General features: G+C 42.0%; 1 pseudogene; it reads right to left on the bottom strand.

Moving 5' to 3' along the window:
- Nucleotides 1-2615: 2615 nt before the first annotated feature.
- Nucleotides 2616-9435, bottom strand: LOC139387791 (SWI/SNF-related matrix-associated actin-dependent regulator of chromatin subfamily B member 1-A-like; annotated as a pseudogene).
- Nucleotides 9436-23537: the final 14102 nt, after the last annotated feature.

The raw sequence follows: 23537 nt of genomic DNA, 5'->3' as shown, positions 1-23537 counted from the left end.
TGTCGGGGGGCTAGGGTCAGTTTGCTATATCTGGAGTACTTCTCATGTCTTATCCAGTGTCCTGTGTGAATTTAAGTATGCTCTCTCTAATTCTCTCTTTCTCTCGGAGGACCTGAGCCCTAGGACCATGCCTCAGGATTACCTGGCATGATGACTCCTTGCTGTCCCCAGTCCACCTGGCCGTGCTGCTGCTCCAGTTTCAACTGTTCTGCCTGCGCTACGGAATCCTGACCTGTTCACCGGACGTTCTACCTGTCCCAGACCTGCTCTCTAGAGACAGCAGGAGCGGTAGAGATACTCTGAATGATCGGCTATGAAAAGTCAACTGACATTTACTCCTGAGGTGCTGACCTGTTGCACCCTCAACAACTACTGTGATTATTATTATTTGACCATGCTGGTCATTTATGAACATTTGAACATCTTGGCCATGTTCTGTTATAATCCCCACCCGGCACAGCCAGAAGAGGACTGGCCACCCCTCATAGCCTGGTTCCTCTCTAGGTTTCTTCCTAAGTTTTGGCCTTTCTGGGGAGTTCTTCCTAGCCACCGTGCTTCTACACCTGCATTGCTTGCTGTTTGGGGTTTTAGGCTGGGTTTCTGTACAGCACTTTGAGATATCAGCTGATGTACGAAGGGCTTCATAAATACATTTGATTTGATTTTATTGGTTCTTAATCAACCATGCTATTTTGTTTGTTTTTTCGCATTGTTTGTAACTTATTTTGTACATAATGTTGCTGCTGGACATCAGAACCGCGATTACTCACCTTGAATTGGAGACAGAAATGTTCTTTAATGAGTCAGACGAGAGGGATTTACTCCAGACATCCAAACAGGCCCTCAACCCCGACACAAGAGAAAGAGATAGATTTCACAGAAGGAGATCTGGGTGCCGTGTGAGGATCAGGCGACGAGTGGCTAATCTGCCTTTGCCATCCATACTATTAGCCAACGTACAATCGCTGGAAAAGAAATGGGACGAAATAAAAGCACGTACCTAAGCACATACACTAAGTTGACTGTGCCTTTAAACAGCTTGGATTCAAATTCAAATTCCAAAATGATGTCATGGCTTTAGAAGCTTCTGATAGGCTAAATGACATCATTTGAGTCAATTGGAGGTGTACCTGTGGATGTATTTCAAGGCCTACCTTCAAACCCAATTGCTCGGACGACATTTCTTATTTCTCTATGATCTTTGTCCCCATGTACAAGAATTTGTAGGGCAACATATAATATTCATTTCAAATGTCTGGTTTATGTTATTTTATTAAAAAAAGGAAACTAAAAACTAAAAAATGTACTAAAAGTATCAGCATAAATACATAACTTTACATTATTCCCAAGAGTTGAGTCTGAGTGTTTCTATTAACAGACAGATCAAGTCCGTCAGCATTGTCTATCATGAGAGATAGGAGTGCATCAAAGCAGTATTACAGGTAGAGCTCATTTAGATGGTGAGTCCGTACAATCGACAAAGGCTACATTTCATACGGACAAATACACTCTACCCATGGCCCCTTTTATATACCACGTCATCTCATCAGAAATGAGTAGCGGTTGAACCACTAGAGGGGCTAGAAATGGATAAGGCTCCTTGAACAGTCTCTGATCTGGGATCAGATGTCATTTTTCTAATTAATGGGAGATGTGACATGGATTAGTATGACAATCAAGCATAGAGTTAGTTTAATATTATGGGGGCTGTAAGAAGGGACCAGTTGACTGTCTATTGTCACGTTTGTTTGTGTGTGTGTCTCCACAGAGGGCACATAGGAGTTGACTGTTAGCTGACTAGAAGCAGTGGTGTGCCACAAAACTTTTCCTAATCTTGATAAAAATGTTTGAACACTGGAATTTGGATTTGGGAGCACCTGTGCCAGTCAGATAATAGAATAAATGGTACATTGTTACATCTGTATCGTTGTTCCAAGTCCAGTGCACTCAGGCTGTTACATCTGTATCGTTGTTCCAAGTCCAGTGCACTCAGGCTGTTACATCTGTATCGTTGTTCCAAGTCCAGTGCACTCATGCTGTTACATCTGTATCGTTGTTCCAAGTCCAGTGCACTCAGGCTGTTACATCTGTATCGTTGTTCCAAGTCCAGTGTACTCAGGCTGTTCCATTTGTATCATTTGAGGGGCTCGCATCACGAGCAAAGTCATTTTTATGATTTTACTTAGTCTGTGATAACCATTAGCACTTGTAAGTTTGATTAGGCTTAGCGAGAGTAATTTATTAGCTATACCACAGCCTCTTGCCATGAAAACAAACGGAGCGTGGCTTTGTGTCCGTGGTTGTACCTCTAGCACAGACTGTTCAAAACTCAATACCTATTTGCAGGATACTCTTAAAGGGGTATACACAAATTAACCTTCATGAGTAAGGAACTATGAAAATACTTAAAACAAACCCTATTTAATAAACATTTGTCACAGAAAATAAATGATATGCAATATAGATCAGATGGATGTCATTACCACTAAATAAATTAATAGGGACATTTTTGGTGTGCAGGGCATAATTGTATATCCCATCAAGGTGTGCCACGGTTCAAAAAGGTTGGGAACCACTGGACTAGAGGCTCTGTAGTAGCTTATTGGTGCTTCTCTCTACCAGGCGGGGGCAGTGTTGGCAAGTCGTCTCATGCGCCTGAAAGGAAAACACATTAAATAGGTTACTATGGGAAAGGGGGATACCTAGTCAGTTGTACAACTGAACGCATTCAACTAAAATGTGTCTTCCGCATTTAACCCAACCCCTCATGTGGCAGATGGGCTTGCATAAATACAACACAGTAGAAAACATTCTTAGATGGGAAATATGATGTAGGATAGAAGTTTTCATACTTTTCTGACCAAATACCCTATTCCAAATTATAACTGGTTTTACACGGATCAGTTTTCAATTGTCTGAGTGGTGCAGACTAAAATAAATGTCTGATTTTGAGGAAAAACCTGAATCTTGTTGTCTCTTCCTGAACATTTAATTAGTGCACTGTTAATACAACAATCCCCCCAAAATGGTGCATGTCAGCAGTCAAGTGTTCAAGTTAGAGAACAATGCAGAGCAAAGTACTTTCTGTCCAGAGCAAAAAACTGTCGTCATGACGCGTGTTCCATCTTAAAATGTGACTGATGAGATGCACAATCATTTGGGATTGTATTAACAGCGGAATAATGAACAAAATACTAAAAACAGTTTGAATGTGGTATTCATTTTCTACAACAGTGGAGATAGAGATGAGGAGGAGACGAGGGCACTAGTTGGAAAGTAAGGCTATCTCAATTGGTCTTTCTGTGATTCCTCACATCTCCTCGAGGGAAGATGGAGGAAAAATGGAAAGATGAATTGAGAAAGAACTAGGTTTTGAATGCCAGGCTGTCTCTGTCTTACCTGGTGTTCCTGTCCTGGTCCCTGATCTTCTTCTCCATCTCTGCATCTGTCAGGGTCTCCAGCAGAGGGCACCATGTGTCAGCGTCGCCTGTGTTGCGGATGGCAATCTCCACCTTTGGCAGGGGGTTCTCACTGCAGAAAATGACAGAGCGACAGGAAATGAGACGGCAAAACTAGGAAGAGAGCGCCCAGGATGGGACATGCTGCAGTCATGGTGTGTTGAAGAAGTGGGAGAGGAAATAAGAGGCATCTTGGAGGAGAAAAACAACATGGCCACCCTTGTCACTCTTGTGCTAGTGCAATTTTGATGAAGAATAGACATACCCTTGATCCAAACGGATAAAATCATGACTTATTCAAACTTTTTAAAAAGGTTTTGTGAAATTTCGTATTCAAATTGTGTGACGATCGTGTTTTTTTAACGAAGATGCCATCTTGATAAGTAAAGCACAGATTCACCACTAGCACACTCCGCCAAAGCAATGAAAACAGTCATACAGCATCCATCAATCAAACCCTGCTCGGCCCACTACGGCATTTGACATACCTGTAGTCAAAATGCCTCCATTTCTGTTTGTTTTTATCCCCATGGTATAAGGGATTCTAAACTAACACATGCCTTTTCAGTTTGACAAATGAAGAACTGGGAGAATAGATAAAGGCACCAGTGGAACCATTTTGTCTGATAACATCTGGATTTCTGATGCTCTCTCTACATAGTTACAACAATAAGCCACACAGTTTTCTGTGTTCGACTGAGCCATTTACTTTATGTTTGTATTCTTTTATTATTTCTTGTTGTTGTTGCATTGTCGAGAATGGACCTGCAAGTAAGCATTTCGTTGGACGGTGTATTCCATGTGTACCCTGTACATACAACTAATACAACTTCAAACTTGTGTGTAGTGCAGTTTGTAGACCAACCAACAGTGAGAACTACATAGTTTTCCCTGACTTGGCAGAAACAGAATATCATACAACTTCATAGGCTTTTTTATTCATAATACAAGTAAAAATGGTTTCCTTGGGGTGGACAAGCCCTGCAAAGTCAAGTCAACAGATGAGAGAGAGAGATAAAGTGTAAATGTACTCAGCTTCCCAAGGCAGATCATGTCAAGAGAACGTGGGTGGTGAGGGTTTAGCTTGGGGGGAGAGGGGTAGTAGTTCAAGTAATTCAAAAGAATATTGACCTGAAATCAGCCCTATAAAAAGACAGACAAGTGGGGGAAGAGAGTAGAAAAGATCATTCATTTGCAATGCAAAACAAAAAGGCATGATAGAAAAACTCTCCAGTCCTCATTTACACACAATCAATGACTTGAAATGACTCAAAAGCATTGGCATTAGGGTTGGCAATCGATTACTAATTTCTCCATTTGCTATTTCAGTTCATTTCATGAAATGTCCATTGGTGAAATGGAATCGACCACCACTGTTTGATAAGCAGGTGACACACAATGGAACAGCCCATGTGAACAAAACATCCCAAATTAACAGAGCCAAGCTAATGCGATGAGAAACCATGCAGGGCAGAGTGGGGGAGGAAAAACACACAAACAAACAGGCTGTACTTTACAGTGGTTCCTCCTTTAAAAGTTGCGTCATATCTTGCGTGCTGCCGCAGCATTCAGTGGTATGTCGTTTAAATTGTCAGCCATTTTTTTTGTTACTGCAAGTTATTTCTAGTTTGACCACCAGAGGGCATATTTGAGAAGCATTTGATAGTATTCCGTGTTGGCATTAGCAGAGAATTTTAAACCTTTTTTGTAATAAGATAGTATATGGGATTTATTTTAAGAAATGTTGATTAATTAATTTGATTAATATTATGGTGTTTCTATTCAGAGAAAAACAAAAAAAACAAAATCCTCAGGGTTTCCGTTAGGATGGAATGGAAAATATGGCGATTGTTCAACATGATGGTTGGAAGTAGGCTACAGGATTGGAGGATTCTAAATGTTTTGCCTTCGTTAGAGAACTTTGTTCCAATATTTCTGTAAATGAGTGATATTTATTCCCATTGTAATTTATTACGGATCCATAACTAAAAATCCACATCTGCATTTTGAAAGAGTATTTTTTTATCATTATTTTATTGACTAAATGTGCTTATTTGTTTATTAGACTACTGTGCAGTCTACAATATATATTGTAGTAAACATGGGAAAGTGCCTAATTCCTTACATTAGGGAGAGCAGGCTATGTCTGTACTACAGAATGCAGAGCATGCGGGAGATCAGTGTTATTTCGTAGTTGTGATGTCATCACTATTATTCTACAATGTAAAAAATAGTAAAAATAAAAATAAAAAATAAAGAAAAATCCTGGAATGAGTAGGTGTGTCCAAACCTTTGACTGGGACTTGCTTAATTAATTGATTAATATTATGGTGTTTCTATTCCATGAAATTTTAAAACCCTCCGAGTTTCTGTTAGAATGGAAAGGAAAATATGGCGCTGTATAACGTGACGGTCGGCAGCACAGTACTGGGCTATTTAGCTAAAGAATCCCTGTGTGCGGACGGGGTTCAATCCCCCGACGGGGAGGAAGGAGTAGGCTTGTCTCAGAGTCACCATGCTGGTCTCAGAGCAGCACGAAACGGTGCTAAAATAGCTGTAGGCTTTTGCTTCTAACTTCAATTGATAGTGTTTTTAGCCACAATCAGCCCCAACCCCAATTAATACATTTGGGCACAGTCGATAGCGTGCTGGACTTTAGGCTAGAATGTTGAGGGTTCGAAATCTGCTCCCTGCTTGTTTCATTACATTATTATGCCGGTCTCTTCGCTCTCTTCCACGCGTCATTCAGGATGCTTGTGGGCGTGCTGGCAGGATGTACTGTTTTTTATTATGTAAAAAAACCTGGTATTGGATGATTGAAAAAGAAAACTTGCTAAGTAGTGATTTTTGTAAATTAACTTCATGACAAAAAAATATGCACAATCGTTTGTCTCTACAAAAATTCCTCTCAATTGTATTTTTTTTGCTTGACTCGTTATGACGATATAACTATTGACATTTGCTTCCCCTGTAATGTTTTGTCAGCCATCTTTGCTGAAGAAAGTCACCAGGGACGGGTGGCTCGCGTCAAATTCGTCATTGGAACCACTCGATATGATTGGTCATATAAAAACCTTGGGACCCAAATGCATAATGAGTGCTCTACCTCCCCCTTGTGGTGGTCTGGAGCAATGAATCCGTGACGCTGGGTACCTCTAAGGCCCGCTGTGTAAGCTCGCAACTTTTAAACGAGGAACCACTATATGTCTGTCTCACTGTCTGGGAGAAAATCTGTACAACGTTAAGACATTTCAATATGTAAAACGATCGCCATTAGACGCTAAAGGGACCGTTTTAGTGTTTAGTTGGCTGGAAACTCCCTATGGATGAAGCTTTTGTTTCAGTGGAAAAACACATGGTACCCGTGCTTGTGAATAATGGATGAAGGCTAAAGGGTGTGTGTGTGTGTGTGTACACTCTGTGGTGTAAACAAGATGCAGGCTGTCTGTGTGTTTGAAATTAAAATCCCAACTTGGGAGTCATAGGCAGGCAGCCAACTTTTAAACGCCTCCCCACACACTCTTAAGACACCACACAACACATGCAAATGCCTCAAACTGACCTCATGTTCATGTCACTGTGAGATATAGTTAATCTTACAGAAGGAGGTTTACATACACTTAGGCTGGAGTCAGTAAAACTCGTTTTTCAACCACTCCACACATTTCTTGTTAACAAACTATAGTTTTGGCAAGTCGGTTAGGACATCTATTTTGTGCCTGACAAGTCATTTTTCCAACAATTGTTTACAGAGATTATTTCACTTATCATTCACTGTATCACAATTCCAGTGGGAAGTTTACATACACTATGTTGACTGTGCCTTTAAAGAGCTTGGAAATTCCAGAAAATGATGTCATGGCTTTAAAAGCTTCTGATAGGCTAATTGACATCATTTGAGTCAATTGGAGGTGCACCTGTGGATGTATTTCTAAAAACATGTCTTCACTTTGTCATTATGGGATATTGTGTGTAGATGAGTGAGAAAAAATTATATTTAATCTATTTTGAATTCAGGCTGTAACAACAAAATGTGGAATAAGTCAAGAGGCATATTAAAATACATCACACTGGGGGAACTAAATGTGTTCTGGCCTTATTCCAGCAAGTATCCATGATACTGGCAACCTTACATCTTGAGTATTTAAAATATCTATTCTACAAAACAGTATGGGGAATGCTGCATTTAGGCTGAAAACTGTGTCGAGACAAAGACCTTCCGATCAAAGAGTTGCAAAATATGTGTGCGGGAATTTCTAACTCTCCAACTCTCCATTTTGTCATTACACTGGACAATGCATAGGATGTTAAAATGTCTGACCGAGCATGTGTGTGAACTGGGAAGGTTCTGTCTGGATCCATCAGTGTCATTAGGTGTGCTCTGTGTCCATACATGTGTATTTAGTGTTGTTTTTGTTTGGTGTGTGTGCGTTTGTGCAAATGCATATTTTGCATTTATATGCATGTTTTGAGCATCTGTGGTACCTGAAGGCGTACGTCCTCTGTGCCAGCTGAGCTGGCCGCGGATGCTGTAGGCAATGGTAGTAACAAACTCTCCTCCCAGGCCCAGCTCGGAGCACAGCATCAGGGCAAACGTCTCCGGAGAGTTCTCCCTCTCCGACATGTCCCACTCAAACTGGTCCACCAGGGAGATGTTCCCCACGTGGATGTTCAGCTGAGACACACACACACGTTTAAGAAATACAGTGTGTATAGGAGTGATGTTATGACAAACCCTTCATGTTATTACTGAGATGCAGCCCTTGGCCTGTGCTCCCATTGCAGCAGTGAATTGATTGTGTGTGACTGTGTATGTGCCCACCTTGATGATGACCCTCTGGTCGGTCTGTTCATCCAGGATGCTGTCTGTGGGGTAGGACTCTATCTGCTGGCGGATAGCTGAGGCGATGGCCGGGACAAAGGCCAGGGGGTTCAGGTCCAGGTCGTCACACAGGATCTCAGCAAACATCTCCGGGGTCATCAGCTTCTCTGGAGGGACAGGATAGGACGGTGAGTGGAGGCAAAGACAGAATGAACAGGGGTGAATGTCAATAGTTTGAGTGGCTTCCTATCCTCACGTTCTTTCCTATAATCACCCTGATGTGAAAGAACAAGGCTGATGAGAGCCGGATTTTTTCTTAGTAGGCATCCATCACTTTGCTTCCAGTGTATTTTCAGATCAGTGCAGATGAAGCAGATGAGACTAGGATAGGAAGGAAGCCACTTTAGACTATTGAGATGTGGCTCAAAGTGCGGCTGTTGCTGGGCAGCGATTCTATAACCTTAAGTAATTTTCAGAATAACATCCCAAACTAGAGTTTGTAACTCCAAAGCGGTCTTCCAGCCAAGGGGAATGGATAGTGGAGCCGTACCATTCATGTTCCAGGTGAAGGCATCTCGGAGCTTCTGCCCGTCAATCTCCATGTCCAGACGAATGGGAACCAACACCTCGGCCTGAGACGCATTCTCGTGGATCACCGCCGGGTCGTGGTCGTCAAAGCTTCACAGAGGGAAAAGGGGGAGAAGACAAGGTATTAGATCACGCTACAACCTACGAAAAGTAGTAAAATCATTTGTTTGTCTCCCCATCATTCTTGGAGACATTTAAAGACACTTATCGTGAATACCAGGTGGTAACATCTGGTTAGCTGGTTGTTGCTAACAAAAGATGAACCCAATAAGCGCCATTGTACACCGGTGGCCACCATTTGGAATGTATGATGAATTGATGTTTATCACATGGGAATTCTGTGTCTCTCTCTCTCATCATTCTACTAGCCTGGTGGTCCAGGCTGTTTTTACTTTAGCCAACTGCTTTCCATGTTCATTCATTTGTTATGTCAACATGTGTTTGGCATGACAACGATAGAAGAGGTGGCTCCGCACATACAGAATGGGACCAGGTTGGTATCCTACACATTCTTAGTAAAGTATTTTTAGTTCTGTGTTAGACCCCAGGAAGATTAGCTGACGGCATGACCTCAGCTAATGGGCATCCTAATAGAATTCAAATTCAACAATGGTCAATTCTATTGTCCTGCAAAATTGGGTGCACAGTGAAAGATTCAGTCATTTGTCGCTCTATAGGGTATTTTCTGGACTAAATGTCCATCAACACTAGCATTCAGAGAGCAGCATACACAACATGCACTGTTCAACAGATCACATCTGCACCAGAAAAAAAGGAGAGATGTTCACTAGCGAGGCCACAGAATGGATCCTCTGCTAACACCACAGGAAAAGAGCAATGCTTTGAGCCAGACATGCTGACTTATGTGTTTTCAAGCTTTCAAAAAAAAAAAAAAGAAAAAAAAATAGATGTGATTTCTAGAATGGGCCTTTTGGAGACAATTGCATCACAACGGTTGACTGCATAGCAGGGGAAATGATAAAGTGACATTTGTTTTGGACCTGGTGAGGAGGATTCCAACAAACAGAACAGTAGTAGACCTCAGGGGTAAACAAGTGTTGTGTATTATCCCACCCTGGTGCATTCCATCCAAGCCCTAACAAAAGACAGCATCTCGGGAACGCTACACTAATGCTGTTTCCAACAACCTGTGTTCTCTATCATTCAATCATCCTCACTAGCATGATAGCATCATAGGCTATACAAGGTGAAAAGGCATCACGGTGCATTCACCCACAGTTTGCGCCGCTCTTTGTTCCTTCAAATAATTAAGTTATTTAGGCCTCCATTTTTCACAAGTCAAGGGTGTCTTATTTCTAAACTAACTTTTCCACCATTAGATAGATACTAAATTATGTTAGGATCTTGTTTATGTACTTTACTTTATTATCTCAACCGTAAACAATCTAGAGAGCTTAGTTACAAACACAAACAGCAACTAAACAAAGATGCCATGAAAACAAGAGATATAGTCAGAGACTGTTGAAAACATGGCAACGGCGCTTAAAAGCCTCCATCTTTCAAGGTCAGCGAAAAGTGCCCGAGTAGGCGGATCTGTTTTGATATGTTCCAGCAACACAATTAAATGCTTTTGTTATCTAGACAAGTGGGCTGTGGGAAGGGGGAGAGAGGGAAGGATGTTCTCATAGACAGTCATGTCAGGGGACAGTGCTTGCTTTCTGGAAGACCACAAGAAAAACACTTGATGAATGAGCAACTCTACCTAATTTAAAAACCAGAGGGAGTCTCAGTGACCCTGGACGACCTCTGTCTCAAGTTGTATCTCCTGACCCTCAAATAGCTTGAGAGGGTGAAACAGACTGCGACTGAACCATTCCTTCATTTTCCCCACACTAAGGATCACCGTCATGCAGTCACTGAGCGACGTTATGACGAGCAGAGTGGAGACTCATCCGCTAATGTGGACATCTCAGGACTTTTCCAAAGGCTCATTTTCACAAGAGAAATGGAGCAAGTACCTCGGTCAATGAGAAAAAGAGTACAAAGACACTTTTGCACAAGTCATCAAAAGGGCCCTTCTAACCCAGCCTGAAAAGTGCAGAGATTATTCTCAATGTAGGTCTTTCTATAAATAATGGGGCCAATGTGTCACATTGCGATCAACATTTCAAAATGGTTTGAAATAAAACATCTATTTTTATGCAGTTCCAAATGTGTACTTATGGGCCAATTTGCCAGTCCACTTACAACATCATAAGCCTAGGACTATACATCCTTAAGCAGGGTTGATACAGACAAGTCAAATTTAAGGACTTTCAGGGAGGAACTTTTTCCAAGTACGTAATTGTCATTTTCAAGGACCTCGATGTTATAAAATTGTGCAGCAGCGGTTAAGAGCATTGGGCCAGTAACCAAAAAGTTGCTGGTCAGAATCCCAGAGTCGACTAGGTGAAAAGTCTGTTGATGTGCCCTTGAACAAGGCACTTCAACCTAATTGCTCCTGTAAGTCGCTCTGGATAAGAGCATCTGCCGAACGACTAAAATGTAAGGCTTAATATAGAACCCCTCCCTCCCCAAAAATATGCAAAGGGTAAAATTTAAAAAACGGGCAATTACCACTAAGAATAAATTACTTTTTTAGGCTTTGCCAATGCACTGATTTTCAAATGATTATTATATTAAAAATATGAGCATAATATAGACTTGCCTGACTAAATAAATTGGATGCATGCATGGTTATTTCTCTGTAGCCTATGTGGCAAATTCAGGCTCACATAATAAAGCCATGAACAAAAGTAGCATTAACCTCAACATCTGTTTTGATAATGAGAAAGCAAACAAAAAAACATATGAAAACATGAACACATTACCTTGATGCTTTCTCTGTTAAATCTAACAAGACCCTGCTGTAAATCAAGCAGACTAAAACAGATGATCAACATCAATTTGCCGGGGACATTAGATCCCATGTGGATCCAGTCACAACGGTCTTCACCGACGTACTGTAACAAATGAGACACCAACATATTCTGGACAATCCTCAACAACACCTTTTTTTCAGCACTTGTTTTATGAAATCTAGTAAAATGTCAGAAAACAATTATGTCCAATACAGAAAGTAAAAACCACGAAATAAAATACCATTCCATTCCTACCGTCATCCAATGACATCTAGGCAGTTTCTACAGCGATTTGTCTGGGAATAAAAGACAACACAAACACTTTCCTTTAGGACCCAGAGACAAATTACAAACGTATTCCCTTGATAAGACCAGCATGAATACAAACATATTCCATGATTTTAAAATAATTAAATAAAAAAAGGTATCACCACAAGAGCCGTTTCTCACTTGACTGTCATTCAGAAAATTCCTTCCTGGATCAGATAATGTGTGGAATTATCACAGTGTAATTAAACAGCTCGACACCAAATGTTGGACGCACAAGTATTACAAAATTGAAGAACCACGTTAACAAAGTATCTATTTACAGTACCAGTCAAAAGTTTGGACACACCTACTCATTCAAGTTTTTTTTTGTGTGTGTGACTCATCAGACCAAAAGACAGATTTCCACCAGTCTAATGTCCATTGATCATGTTTCTTGGCCCAAGCAAGTCTCTTCTTATTATTGGTGTCCTTTAGTAGTGTTCTCCTTGCAGTAATTCGACCATGAAGGTGTAATTCACAGTCTCCTCTGAACAGTTGATGTTGAGATGTATCTGTTACTGGAACTCTGTGAAGCATTTATTTGGGCTGCAATTTCTGAGACTGGTAAACTCTAATGAGCTTATCCTCTGCAGCAGAGGTAACTCTGGGTCTTCCTTTCCTGTGGTGGTTCTCATTAGAGCCATCATAGCGCTTGATGGTTTTTGCGACTGCACTTATATATTCCGTATTGACTGATCTTCATGTCTTAAAGTAATGATTGGCTGTCTCTTTGCTTATTTCAACTGTTCTTACCATAATATGGACTTGGTATTTTACCAAATAGGGCTATCTTCTGTACAAATATAAAATATATTTTGATTTGTTTAACACTTTTTTGGTTACTACATGATTCCATATTTGTTATTTCATAATTTTGATGTCTTCGCTATTATTCTACAATGTAGAAAATAGTTTAAAAAAATTAAAAAGCCTTGAAGGTGTTCTAAAACTTTTGACTGGTATTGTATATATACAGTGCCTTCGGAAATAATTCAGACCCATTGACCTTTTCCACATTTGTTACGTCACAGCCTTATTTAAAAATGTACTTAAAAAAATGTCCCTCATCAATAAATGCACAAAAGCCGATAATGACGAAGCAAAAAAAGGTTTTTAGATATTTTTGCAAATGTATTAAAAATACAAAACAGAAATACCTTATTTACATAAGTATTCAGATGCTTTGCTATGAGACTCGAAATTGAGCTCATTCCATCCTGTTTCCATTAATCATCGTTTAGATGTTTCTACAACTTGATTGGAATCCACCTGTGGTAAATTCAATTAATTGGACATGATTTGGAAAGGCCTGTCTATTTTAGTTCCCACAGTTGACAATACATGTAAGAGCAAAAACCATGCCATGAGGTCAAAGGAATTGTCCATAGAGTTCTAAGACAGGATTGTGTCTAGGCACAGATCTGGTGAAGGGTACCAAAAATGTCTGTAGCATTGATAGTCCCCGGAAACACAGTGTCCTCCATCATTCTTAAATGGAAGAAGTTTGGGGCCAAAATGAGCAATCTGGAGAGAAGAGCCTTGGCAGGAGGTGACCAAGAAGCCGATGGTTACTCTGACAGAGCTCCAGAGTTCCTTTGTGGAGATGGGAGAAACTTCCAGAATGACCACAATCTCTTCGGTACTCCACCAATCAGGCATTTTTGGTAGAACGGCCACTCCTCAGAAAAAGGCATCTAAAGGATTCAGACCATGAGAAACATGATTCTCTGGTCTGATGAAACCAAGATTGATATCTTTGGCCTGAATGCCAAGCGTCACGTCTGGAGGAAACCTGTCACCCTCCCTACTGTGAAGCATGGTGGTGGCAGCATCATGCAGTGGGGGTATTTTTCAGTGGCAGGGACTGGGAGACTAGTCAGGATCGAGGGAGAGATGAACAGAGCAAAGTACAGAGAGATGCTTGATGAAAACCTGCTCCAGAGCACTCAGGACCACAGACTGGTGTGAATGTTGACCATTAAGGATGATCAATGGAAACTGGACCTTGAGTTCTAGTCTAATTGCAAAGGGTCTGAATACTTATGTAAATAAGGTAAACAACACCCTTCCCCACTAAAAACAATAAAAATGTTGGAAAAACAGCTCCAGTGTATATTTGGCCTTGTGTTTTAGGTTATTGTCCTGCTGAAAGGTGAATTTGTCTCCCAGTGTCTTTTGGAAAGCCAGGTTTTCCTCTAGGATTTTGCCTGTGCATAGCTCCATTCAGTATTTAGTTTTTTTTTTTTTGCTGAATCTTTTCCAATGACGACCATATCCATAACGTGATGCAGCCACTGTCACGCCCTGACCTTAGAGAGCTGCGCCTTGGCTCATCTATGACAGGGAGTTTGAAGACAGTGAACGTGACAGAATTACCCACCACAAAAAGACCAAGCAGCGTGCGCCAACGTGGAAGACGAGCTGGACCGGGGAGGAGAGAATGGCGGGGGACAAGACCCGGTCACGGAAGCCCGAGAGGCACACGGGGAGATTGGCGGAGTCAGGGTTTAGACCTGAGCCAACTCCCCGCGCTTACCGTGGGGAGCATGTGACCGGTCAGGCAGGGTGTTATGCGGTGATGCGCACTGTGTCTCCAGTGTGCATTCACAGGCCCGTGCGCTCTGTGCCAGTGCCCTGCATTTGCCGGGCGTTAGTGGGCATCCAGTCAGGACCGGTTGTGCCAGCTCTACGCTCGAGACCTCCTGTGCGCCTCCACGGCCCAGTGTATCCGGTGCCTGCTCCACTCACCAGGCTCCCAGTGCATCTCCCCAGTCCGGTGAGACCTGTTCCGGCTCCACGTACGAAGCCTCTCGTGATGATCCATGGCACGAAGCCTCCAGTGATGATCCATGGCCCCGAGCCTCCAGTGATGATCCATGGCCCGGAGCCTGCAGTGAAAATCCAGGGCACGGAGCCTCCAGCGACGGTCCCCAGTCCGGAGCCTGCAGCGTCGGTCCCCAGTCTGGAGCCTGCAGCGGCGGTTCGGAGCCTCCAGCGACGGTCCGCAGTCCGGAGCCACCAGCGACGGTCCGCAGTCCGGAGCCTCCAGCAGGGGTTCCCAATCCAGAGCCTCCGGCGATGATCCACAGTCCGGTTCCTCCGGCAACAAACCACGGTCCAGAGTCTCTGGCGACGATTCCGGTTCCACGGAAGCAGAGGGATCAGCGTGTGGAGCGAGCGCTACGTCCTGAACCAGAGCTGCCACCGAGGATAGATGCCCACCTGGACCCTCCCCTATAGCGTCAGGTTTTGCGGCTGGAGTCCGCACGTTTGGGGGGGGGGGGGTACTGTCACGCCCTGACCTTAGAGAGCCATTTTATTTTATCTATTTGGTTAGGTCAGGGTGTGATTTGGGTGGGAATTCTATGTTTTCTATTTCTTTGTTTTTGGCCGAGTGTGGTTCCCAATCAGAGGCAGCTGTCTATCTAATTTTGTGGGTAATTATTTATTTTGTCTGTGTGTTTGTGTGCGCCACGGTTGCGTCACATTCGGTTTCTGTTTACCTGTTTTTTGTGAAGGTTTCACTTTATTAAAGATATGGAATTACATGCACGCTGTGCCTTGGCTCATCTATGACAGGGAGTTTGAAGACAGTGAGCGTGACAGCCACCAAAATACGAACAGTGGTATTCAGTGATGTGTTGGATTTGACCCAAACTTTATTCAGGACATCAAGTTCATTTCTTTGCCACATTCTTTTCAGTTTTACTGAGTGCCTTATTGCAAACAAGGTTTTGGAATATTTTTTATTCTGTACAGGCTCTTGTTTTCAATCTGTCATTTAGGTTTGTATTGTGGAGTATCTACAATGTTGTTGATCCATCCTCACTTTTCTCATATCACAGTCTTTAAACTCTAACTGTTTCCAAGCCACCATTGGCCTTATGGTGCAGGAATAATCCCTGAGAAGTTTCCTTCCTCTCCGGCAACTGAGTTAGGAAGGACATCTGTATCTTTATAGTGACTTGGTGTATTGATACACCATCCAAAGTGTAATTAATAACGGACAGTATCACGTTTCAAGGTAAGACCCAGATCCAGACAATGTCTAATTAACAACAGTTTATTAGCCTTTTTGGGATAGGGGGCAGCATTTTCACTTTTGGATGAATAGCGTGTCCAGAGTGAACTGTCTCCTACTCTGTCCCAGATGCTAATTTTTGCATATTATTATTAGTATTGGATAAAAAAACACTCTGAAGTTTCTAAAACTGTTTGAATGATGTCTGTGAGTATAACAACACATATGGCAGGCGAAAACCTGAGAAAAATCCAACCAGGAAGTGGGACATCTGAGGTTTGTACTTTTTCAAAACTTGGCCTACCGAATACACATTGAGATATGGATGAGGTTACACTTCCTACGGCTTCCACTAGATGTCAACCATCTTTTGAAACTTGAATGAGGAATCTACTATAAAGGAGGGGCTCATGAGACCTCTTTGAGTCAGTGGTCTGGTTGAGAGCCTTGGTCTCATGACATGCGCTCCCGACAGAGTTACCTCGCGTTCCAGTGCTTTTAAGAAGACAAAGGAATTAGGAACATTAGTGATGTTTTATGTTAAAAACATCCTAACGATTGATTCCATACATCGTTTGACATGTTTCTAATGGACTGTAACAGAACTTTTCGAGTTTTTGAAGTGCCTGCGCCTCATGAAGATGGATTACTGGGCTGAACACGCTAACAACAAGTGGCTATTTGGACATAAATGATGGAACTTTATGGAACAAATCAGTAATTTATTGTCGAACTGGGATTCCTGGAAGTGCCTCATCAAAGGTAAGTTAATATTTATGGTTTTGTTTCTAACTTTGTTGATTCCACAATGGCGGATATTCCTCTGGCTGTTTTGGGTTCTGAATGCCGTTCTCAGATTATGCTTTTTCCGTAAAGTTTTTTTAGAAATCTGACACAGCTGTTTAAGGAGAAGTCTATCTTTAATTCTGTGAATAACACTAGTATCTTTTATCAATGTATATTATGAGTATTTCTGCAAAATCACTGGATGTTTTGGAATCAAAACATTACTGCACATAAGGCGCCAATGTAAACTGAGATTTTTGGATATAAATATGCACATTATCGAACAAAACATACATGTATTGTGTAACATGATGTCCTATGAGTGTCATCTGATGAAGATAATCAAAGGTTAGTGATTCATTTTATCAATATTTCTGCTTTTTGTGACTCCTATCATTGGCTGGAAAAATGTCTGTGTGTTTTTTCGACTTGGTGGTGATCTAACATAATCAGATGTTGTGCTTTAGTTGTAAAGCATTTTTGAAAGATGTTTCTCTTTCATTTGCTGTATTGGACTTGTTAATGTGTGAAAGTAAAATTTTTCAGAAAAATATTTTTGCCTTTTTAGCGGAACGTTGTTCCGCTAGCGGAACCCCTGTGCTGGAAAGGTTAATCTAACAGCAGCAGGCAAAGACAGGTCAAGGCAGGGCAAAGGTACAGGATGGCAGGCAGGCTCAGGGTCAGGATAGGCAGAGGTCAGTAATCCAGATAGGTGGGGCAAAGGTACAGGACGGCAGGCAGGCTCAAGGTCAGGGCAGGCAGAAAAGGTCAAAACCGGGAAAACTAGAAAACAGGCACAATTGAGATACAGGAACAGCGAGAAAACCGCTGGTAGTGTTGACGAAACAAAACGAAGTGGCAACAGACAAACAGAGAACACAGGTATAAATACACAGGGGATAATGGGGGAGATGGGCATCAGCTGGAGGGGGGTGGAGACAATCACAAAGATAGGTGAAACAGACCAGGGTGTGACAGACATATGGCAATTTACTGGGGGGAGGGGTGGTCCAAAATAGTGGAGGGTTGTGTGCTTTGTGGAGGGTTGTTTTTGTTTTTTTTGGCACAGGGGAGGGTAGTGTATTTTTTTCCCTACCCAAAAATAGCACACATAAAAACATTCAAAGCTGCATACATTTTTATATAAATCAACAAGAAAAATAGGAATAGCTGATGGGCAGCAGATAGCTAGAGGCTAGAGCTGCCCTGGCTGTGGTAGCTTCCCACTAGCGTAGCTTATTCATTCACCTCAGTCGAGAGGGGATGAAACATTAACTAACGTTACATGTCAGTTAAAATACCAGCTCAGCACCGAGAATAAACACTAGTTTACATTCAAATCACAGGACATTATTCAAATGACATTTTCACTGCAGCCTAGAGTAGAATGGTGTACTCACTTGAAAACAATAATGCAATTATTCATTGCATTGTGGTGTTGTAGGCTAGTCTAGGTAGGATATTTGCATTATCCCTAAACAGGATCAATAGGGGATATTGTTTAGGTGTGTGTCGGTCTTCACTGTCCTTTCATGTGCAATGATACACCTGGCCTTTCTGCTCAGATAGCGATATGAATCAAGGACTGTCTGCCCCATAGTCCAGTAGCTACTCTACATGACCAAAAGTATGTGGACACCTGCTCGTCTCATTCCAAAATCATAGGCATTAATATGGAGTTGGTCCCCCCTTTGCATCTTCTTGTAACGGTTGTCTTCTTCCTCTTCCTCTGAAGAAGAGGTGTAGCAGGGATCGGACCAAGACGCAGCGTAGTTATAATTCATGGTTCTTTTAATAACGAAAACTATACATGAAATAAACTACAAAACAAGAAACATGAAAACCCCAAACAGTCCCGTGTGGTACAAACACTGACACAGGAAACAACCACCCACAAAACCCAACACAAAACAGGCTACCTAAATATGGTTCCCAAACAGACAATGACTAACACCTGCCTCTGATTGAGAACCATATCAGGCCAAACATAGAAATAGACAAACCAGACACACAACATAGAATGCCCACCCAGCTCACGTCCTGACCAACACTAAAACAAGGAAAACACACAAGAACGATGGTCAGAACGTGACACTTCTGGGAAGGCTTTCCACTATATGTTGGAACATTGCTGCGGGGACTTCTTGTGACCTTTTGTGGTCTACCACTTCTAGGAACATCATCCTAATATTGAGTTGCACCCCCTTTTTCCCTCAGAACAGCCTCTTCGGGGCATGGACTACAAGGTGTCGAAAGCGTTCCACAGTAAATCTGGCCCATGTTGACTCCAATGCTTCCCACAGTTGTGTCAATTTTCCTGGATGTCCTTTGGGTGGTGGAACATTCTTGATACCAGAGCAGATAGCGATATGAGCTGTCGAATAGTGATATGAGCTGTCGAATAGCGATATGAGCTGTCGAATAGCGATATGAGCTGTCGAATAGCGATATGAGCTGTCGAATAGCGATATGAGCTGTCGAATAGCGATATGAGGTGGCTGTTGTTAATAATATAATAACAGCTGTTGTTTGATGGAAATGTTTTTAAGCCTTTGTTTTGTTCTGTTTCAGTATCAAATGAGCTTTTTATTAGTCAGTATGGCAATGTAACGTTATTGATCTGTTAGTGTCCCTAGCTAATTCCCTACTTTTCACACGGGCACAGTAATAAACAGCTCTAACTTTACAGGCTTCACTGTCATGGTGCACTGATTTCTTCATCCCGCTCCCACCCTTAGCCACTGGCTTACAGTACGGTCCGACTCCCACCCGCTACCACGAGAACTGCTCCTAAACCCAACCTCAGTCCCGCAATGTTATTTTAGGCGTATGTGACGCAACTCACTTGCCAGCCATGGTTCCAGCAATTTTGCACCATGTAGTCAATATTAAATGCTAAAAAATAACTTAAGAAATAGGTTAAATTACCAGAGATTCTCACATGGCCATTATATTATATTACTGGGCTATATCAGCCAATATGCTAGATGTAGTTTGAAGAGAGCAGAGTTGACAGAGAAATATGTCTGATCAATATTTCTAGACAATGTAGTAAATTATAGCCTAACCATAGGCCTATTTAGGAAGTACATTTCATTGGAAAGATAACTGCCCCATGCTTCTCCGCCAATGCTATTTAATTGAGACCATACGCACACCTGATCTCACACCTGATCTCATGGCTACTGAACTTAAAGCAGCAAGGATGACACTTGCTACGTTCTGCATAGGCCTATAGGATATAGACTACCTGTTAGGAGGATGATTTGCAGACAGAGACAAATAAATGGGTAATCAATACTTATTGAAAATTGAAATGCTCAACGCTCTCTCACCAAAGTAGCCTAACCTATGTGCCTTTTCCTTTTCAATGGTTGCACTTTGACTCACATTGGTTGGACGCCCTCCACTTCTTTCCATTATCGATATTTATTTACAGACGCTTTATTTACAGATGCAGCACGCTTCTGTCTATGTGTAGGTAATCCTTTCTAACGTGACTTTTTTGAAAGATATCATGTAGTAGAACTGCTTAAGTGTTGCTCTCCGCTTTCTGGAGGGCTTTCTGGAGAGTTTTGAAATCAGTGGAATTAGAGTATGATAGCTAAGGAGATGGAGACTTTCTGGCGTTTGATTGCAAATATGCAGACAGAGTCAAAAAGAGAACACACAGAAGGCTGTTGTATAAAACAGCTGTCTCCGGATTACATCTTCAAACTAAGAGCAACCATGGCATCCGTGACAGAGAGGGAGAAGAGTCCATCCGGGTAAGAGAGTCTAGCTAGCTACGTCTTCAGATATTACACGTTTCTAATTTAGTCAAAGGTCCTGCATCAGTGGTAATAGGGGTAGGAAATACATGGAGTTGTCCCATTTGAAATCACCTAGTTGTGTAAGTCAAAGTCCTGCTGCTCCGCCTCTTCATTGGTGTAAGGTGTGTGGAAAGCATTTAATCTCCATGATTTCTTTAGTTAGTCACATGAAAATGCATACAATGGATAAAGAGCTTTTTTGTGGTGTGTGTGGAAAACGCTTTGATTCCACAGAGAGTATGCAAGTTAATCTCCAAACTCATAGTGAAAGTGACTCATTGTACTTCACTATGAGTACTAAGTTAATAATGCATATGGGAATTCACAAAGGGGAGAAATGAGTAAAATGGCCAAATTTTGGGAAATGTTTCAGCAACAGCTTTAATATGATTCAACACATTAGGAGCCACTCAAGGGAGAAAACCTATCAATGTCCTCATTGTGGCAAAGGTTTCAGCAATAGCTCTAATCTGAAAGTTTACATCAGGAGCCACACAAGGGAGAAATCGTATCACTTTTGTGGCAAAGGTTTCAGCAATAGCTCTAATCTGAAAGTTTACATCAGGAGCCACACAAGGGAGAAATCGTATCACTTTTGTGGCAAAGGTTTCAGCAATAACTCTAATCTGAAAGTTTACATCAGGAGCCACACAAGGGAGAAATCGTATCACTTTTGTGGCAAAGGTTTCAGCAATAGCTCTCATCTGAAAGTTTACATCAGGAGCCACACAAGGGAGAAATCGTATCACTTTTGTGGCAAAGGATTAATTCAGAAAGCATACATGTTGCATATAAGGATTCACACGTGAGAAACTTCATACTACATATTAGTCGTTTTTGTGGTAAATGTTTCCGCTTTGGCACAGATATGAAAGTGCACATGACGAGACACACAGGGGAGAAATTGACACTGGAGAAATCCCTTAATTGCAGTTTGTGTTTCACCGCTCACATTTCTCTGACAATTTACATGAGGATTCATATAGGGGAGAGATCATTCACTCAGTAGCCAATTTGTTAGGTACACCTCCCCGTTCACAAAATTGGTTCGCTCCTACAGACATTGAGTCATGTGGCCATGGCATGCTATATAAAGGCAGACAGGTATTGAGACATTCAGTTGCTGTTTGATTGAACGTTAAAATGGGGAAAACGAGTGACCTAAACGACTTTAAGTGTGGTATGATTGTTGGTGCCAGGCGCGCCGGTTCCTGTATCTCCGAAACGGCCAGCCTCCTGGGCTTTTCATGCATGACCGTGTCTAAGGTTTACCGAGAATGGTGCCATAAACAAAGAACATCAGTCAGTGGCGGTCCTGTGGGCGAAAACAGGGAGGTCGAAGGAGAATGGCAAGAATCAGGCAAGCTTGCCCTGGCCACAAATAGGCAAATAACGGTGCAGTACAACAATGATGTGTAGAATGGAATTTGAGAATGACCACACCGGGTTCCACTCCTATTAACTAAAAACAAGAAGAAGTGGCTCCAGTGGGCACACGATCACCAACAGCAGAACACAATTATTGAGGAGTGGCGAAACATTGCCTGGTCTGACGAATCCCGGTTCCTGTTGCGTCATGCTGACGGCGGAACCAGGATTTGTGGCGTAAGCGACATGACTTCATAGCCCCATCCTATCGGGTGTCGACGGTACAGGCTGGTGGTGGTGGTGTAATGGTGTGGCGAATGTTTTGAACGCCACAGTGTACCTGAACATTGTTGCTGACCTGATGCATCCCTTCATGGCTACAGGGGGTTCCGACCCGGTAATAGATGGATGTACCTAATAAACTGGCAACTGATTGTATATGTGACCTGTGTGTGGAAAAGCTTTATTTCATCAAGTGCAATAGGTGCACATAAAAAAAACATATTACCACATCACAATGATCATCCAATGAAACAAGAAATAGCAGAGAAAAAAACAGGACTTTACAACAGGTGTATTGTATTTAAAAGGAGCCCAACTCAGAGGGAATAGCCTAAGTGCCTTGTGTGGGGAGAGGGTGTCATGCCTGCTCCTGCTCTTCCATTCTGGCGTACGACGTCACCAGAATACCAACCCGCCAGCTTGATTCAATCTGTATCACAGAATTTACATTCAATCTGTATCACAATTTACATTTAAAGGCAATGTTCTAGGGATCGCGTGACAGCATTCACGGCAAACGCTCAATCGTAATTTACCTTTACATTTCAATTGCACTATACCACAGATCTTCTGCGATAGTGATTGAGTCGAGCCCTAACAAAGAGCAGTAAGTGAGTTTCTGAGCGACAGTAGTCACTGAGTGAGTTTCTGAGCGACAGTAGTCACTGAGTGAGTTTCTGAGCGACAGTAGTCACTGAGTGAGTTTCTGAGCGACAGTAGTCACTGAGTGAGTTTCTGAGCGACAGTAGTCACTGAGTGAGTTTCTGAGCGACAGTAGTCACTGAGTGAGTTTCTGAGCGACAGTAGTCACTGAGTGAGTTTCTGAGCGACAGTAGTCACTGAGTGAGTTTCTGAGCGACAGTAGTCACTGAGTGAGTTTCTGAGCGACAGTAGTCACTGCTAATTTGTTCAACAGGACATTTGAACTGATGTATTGGACACAGAGCTTGCATTTGATTTGATGTAGAATTTAATTATATTTCACATCTTTTGATATCCCAGTTTTATTACTATTTTGTTCCACTGTATTGAAAGCAACTTATTTTGAAAACATCACTCCATGGATGATAATAAATAAAGATTTTATAAAGATTTTATAAAGATAAAGATTTTATGAACCATACTGCAACTCTGAATGGTGTTATGACTGCCTTATGTATACCCATTGACGTGTTTTTCAGTGGGGTATTCTTATATACAGTGTAGTACAGCAGAGACAAATGCAGATGA

The sequence above is a fragment of the Oncorhynchus clarkii genome, chromosome 29 (genome assembly GCF_045791955.1).
Source record: "Oncorhynchus clarkii lewisi isolate Uvic-CL-2024 chromosome 29, UVic_Ocla_1.0, whole genome shotgun sequence".
Taxonomy (NCBI): domain Eukaryota; kingdom Metazoa; phylum Chordata; class Actinopteri; order Salmoniformes; family Salmonidae; genus Oncorhynchus; species Oncorhynchus clarkii.
This window is presented reverse-complemented; position numbering and strand designations above follow the sequence as displayed.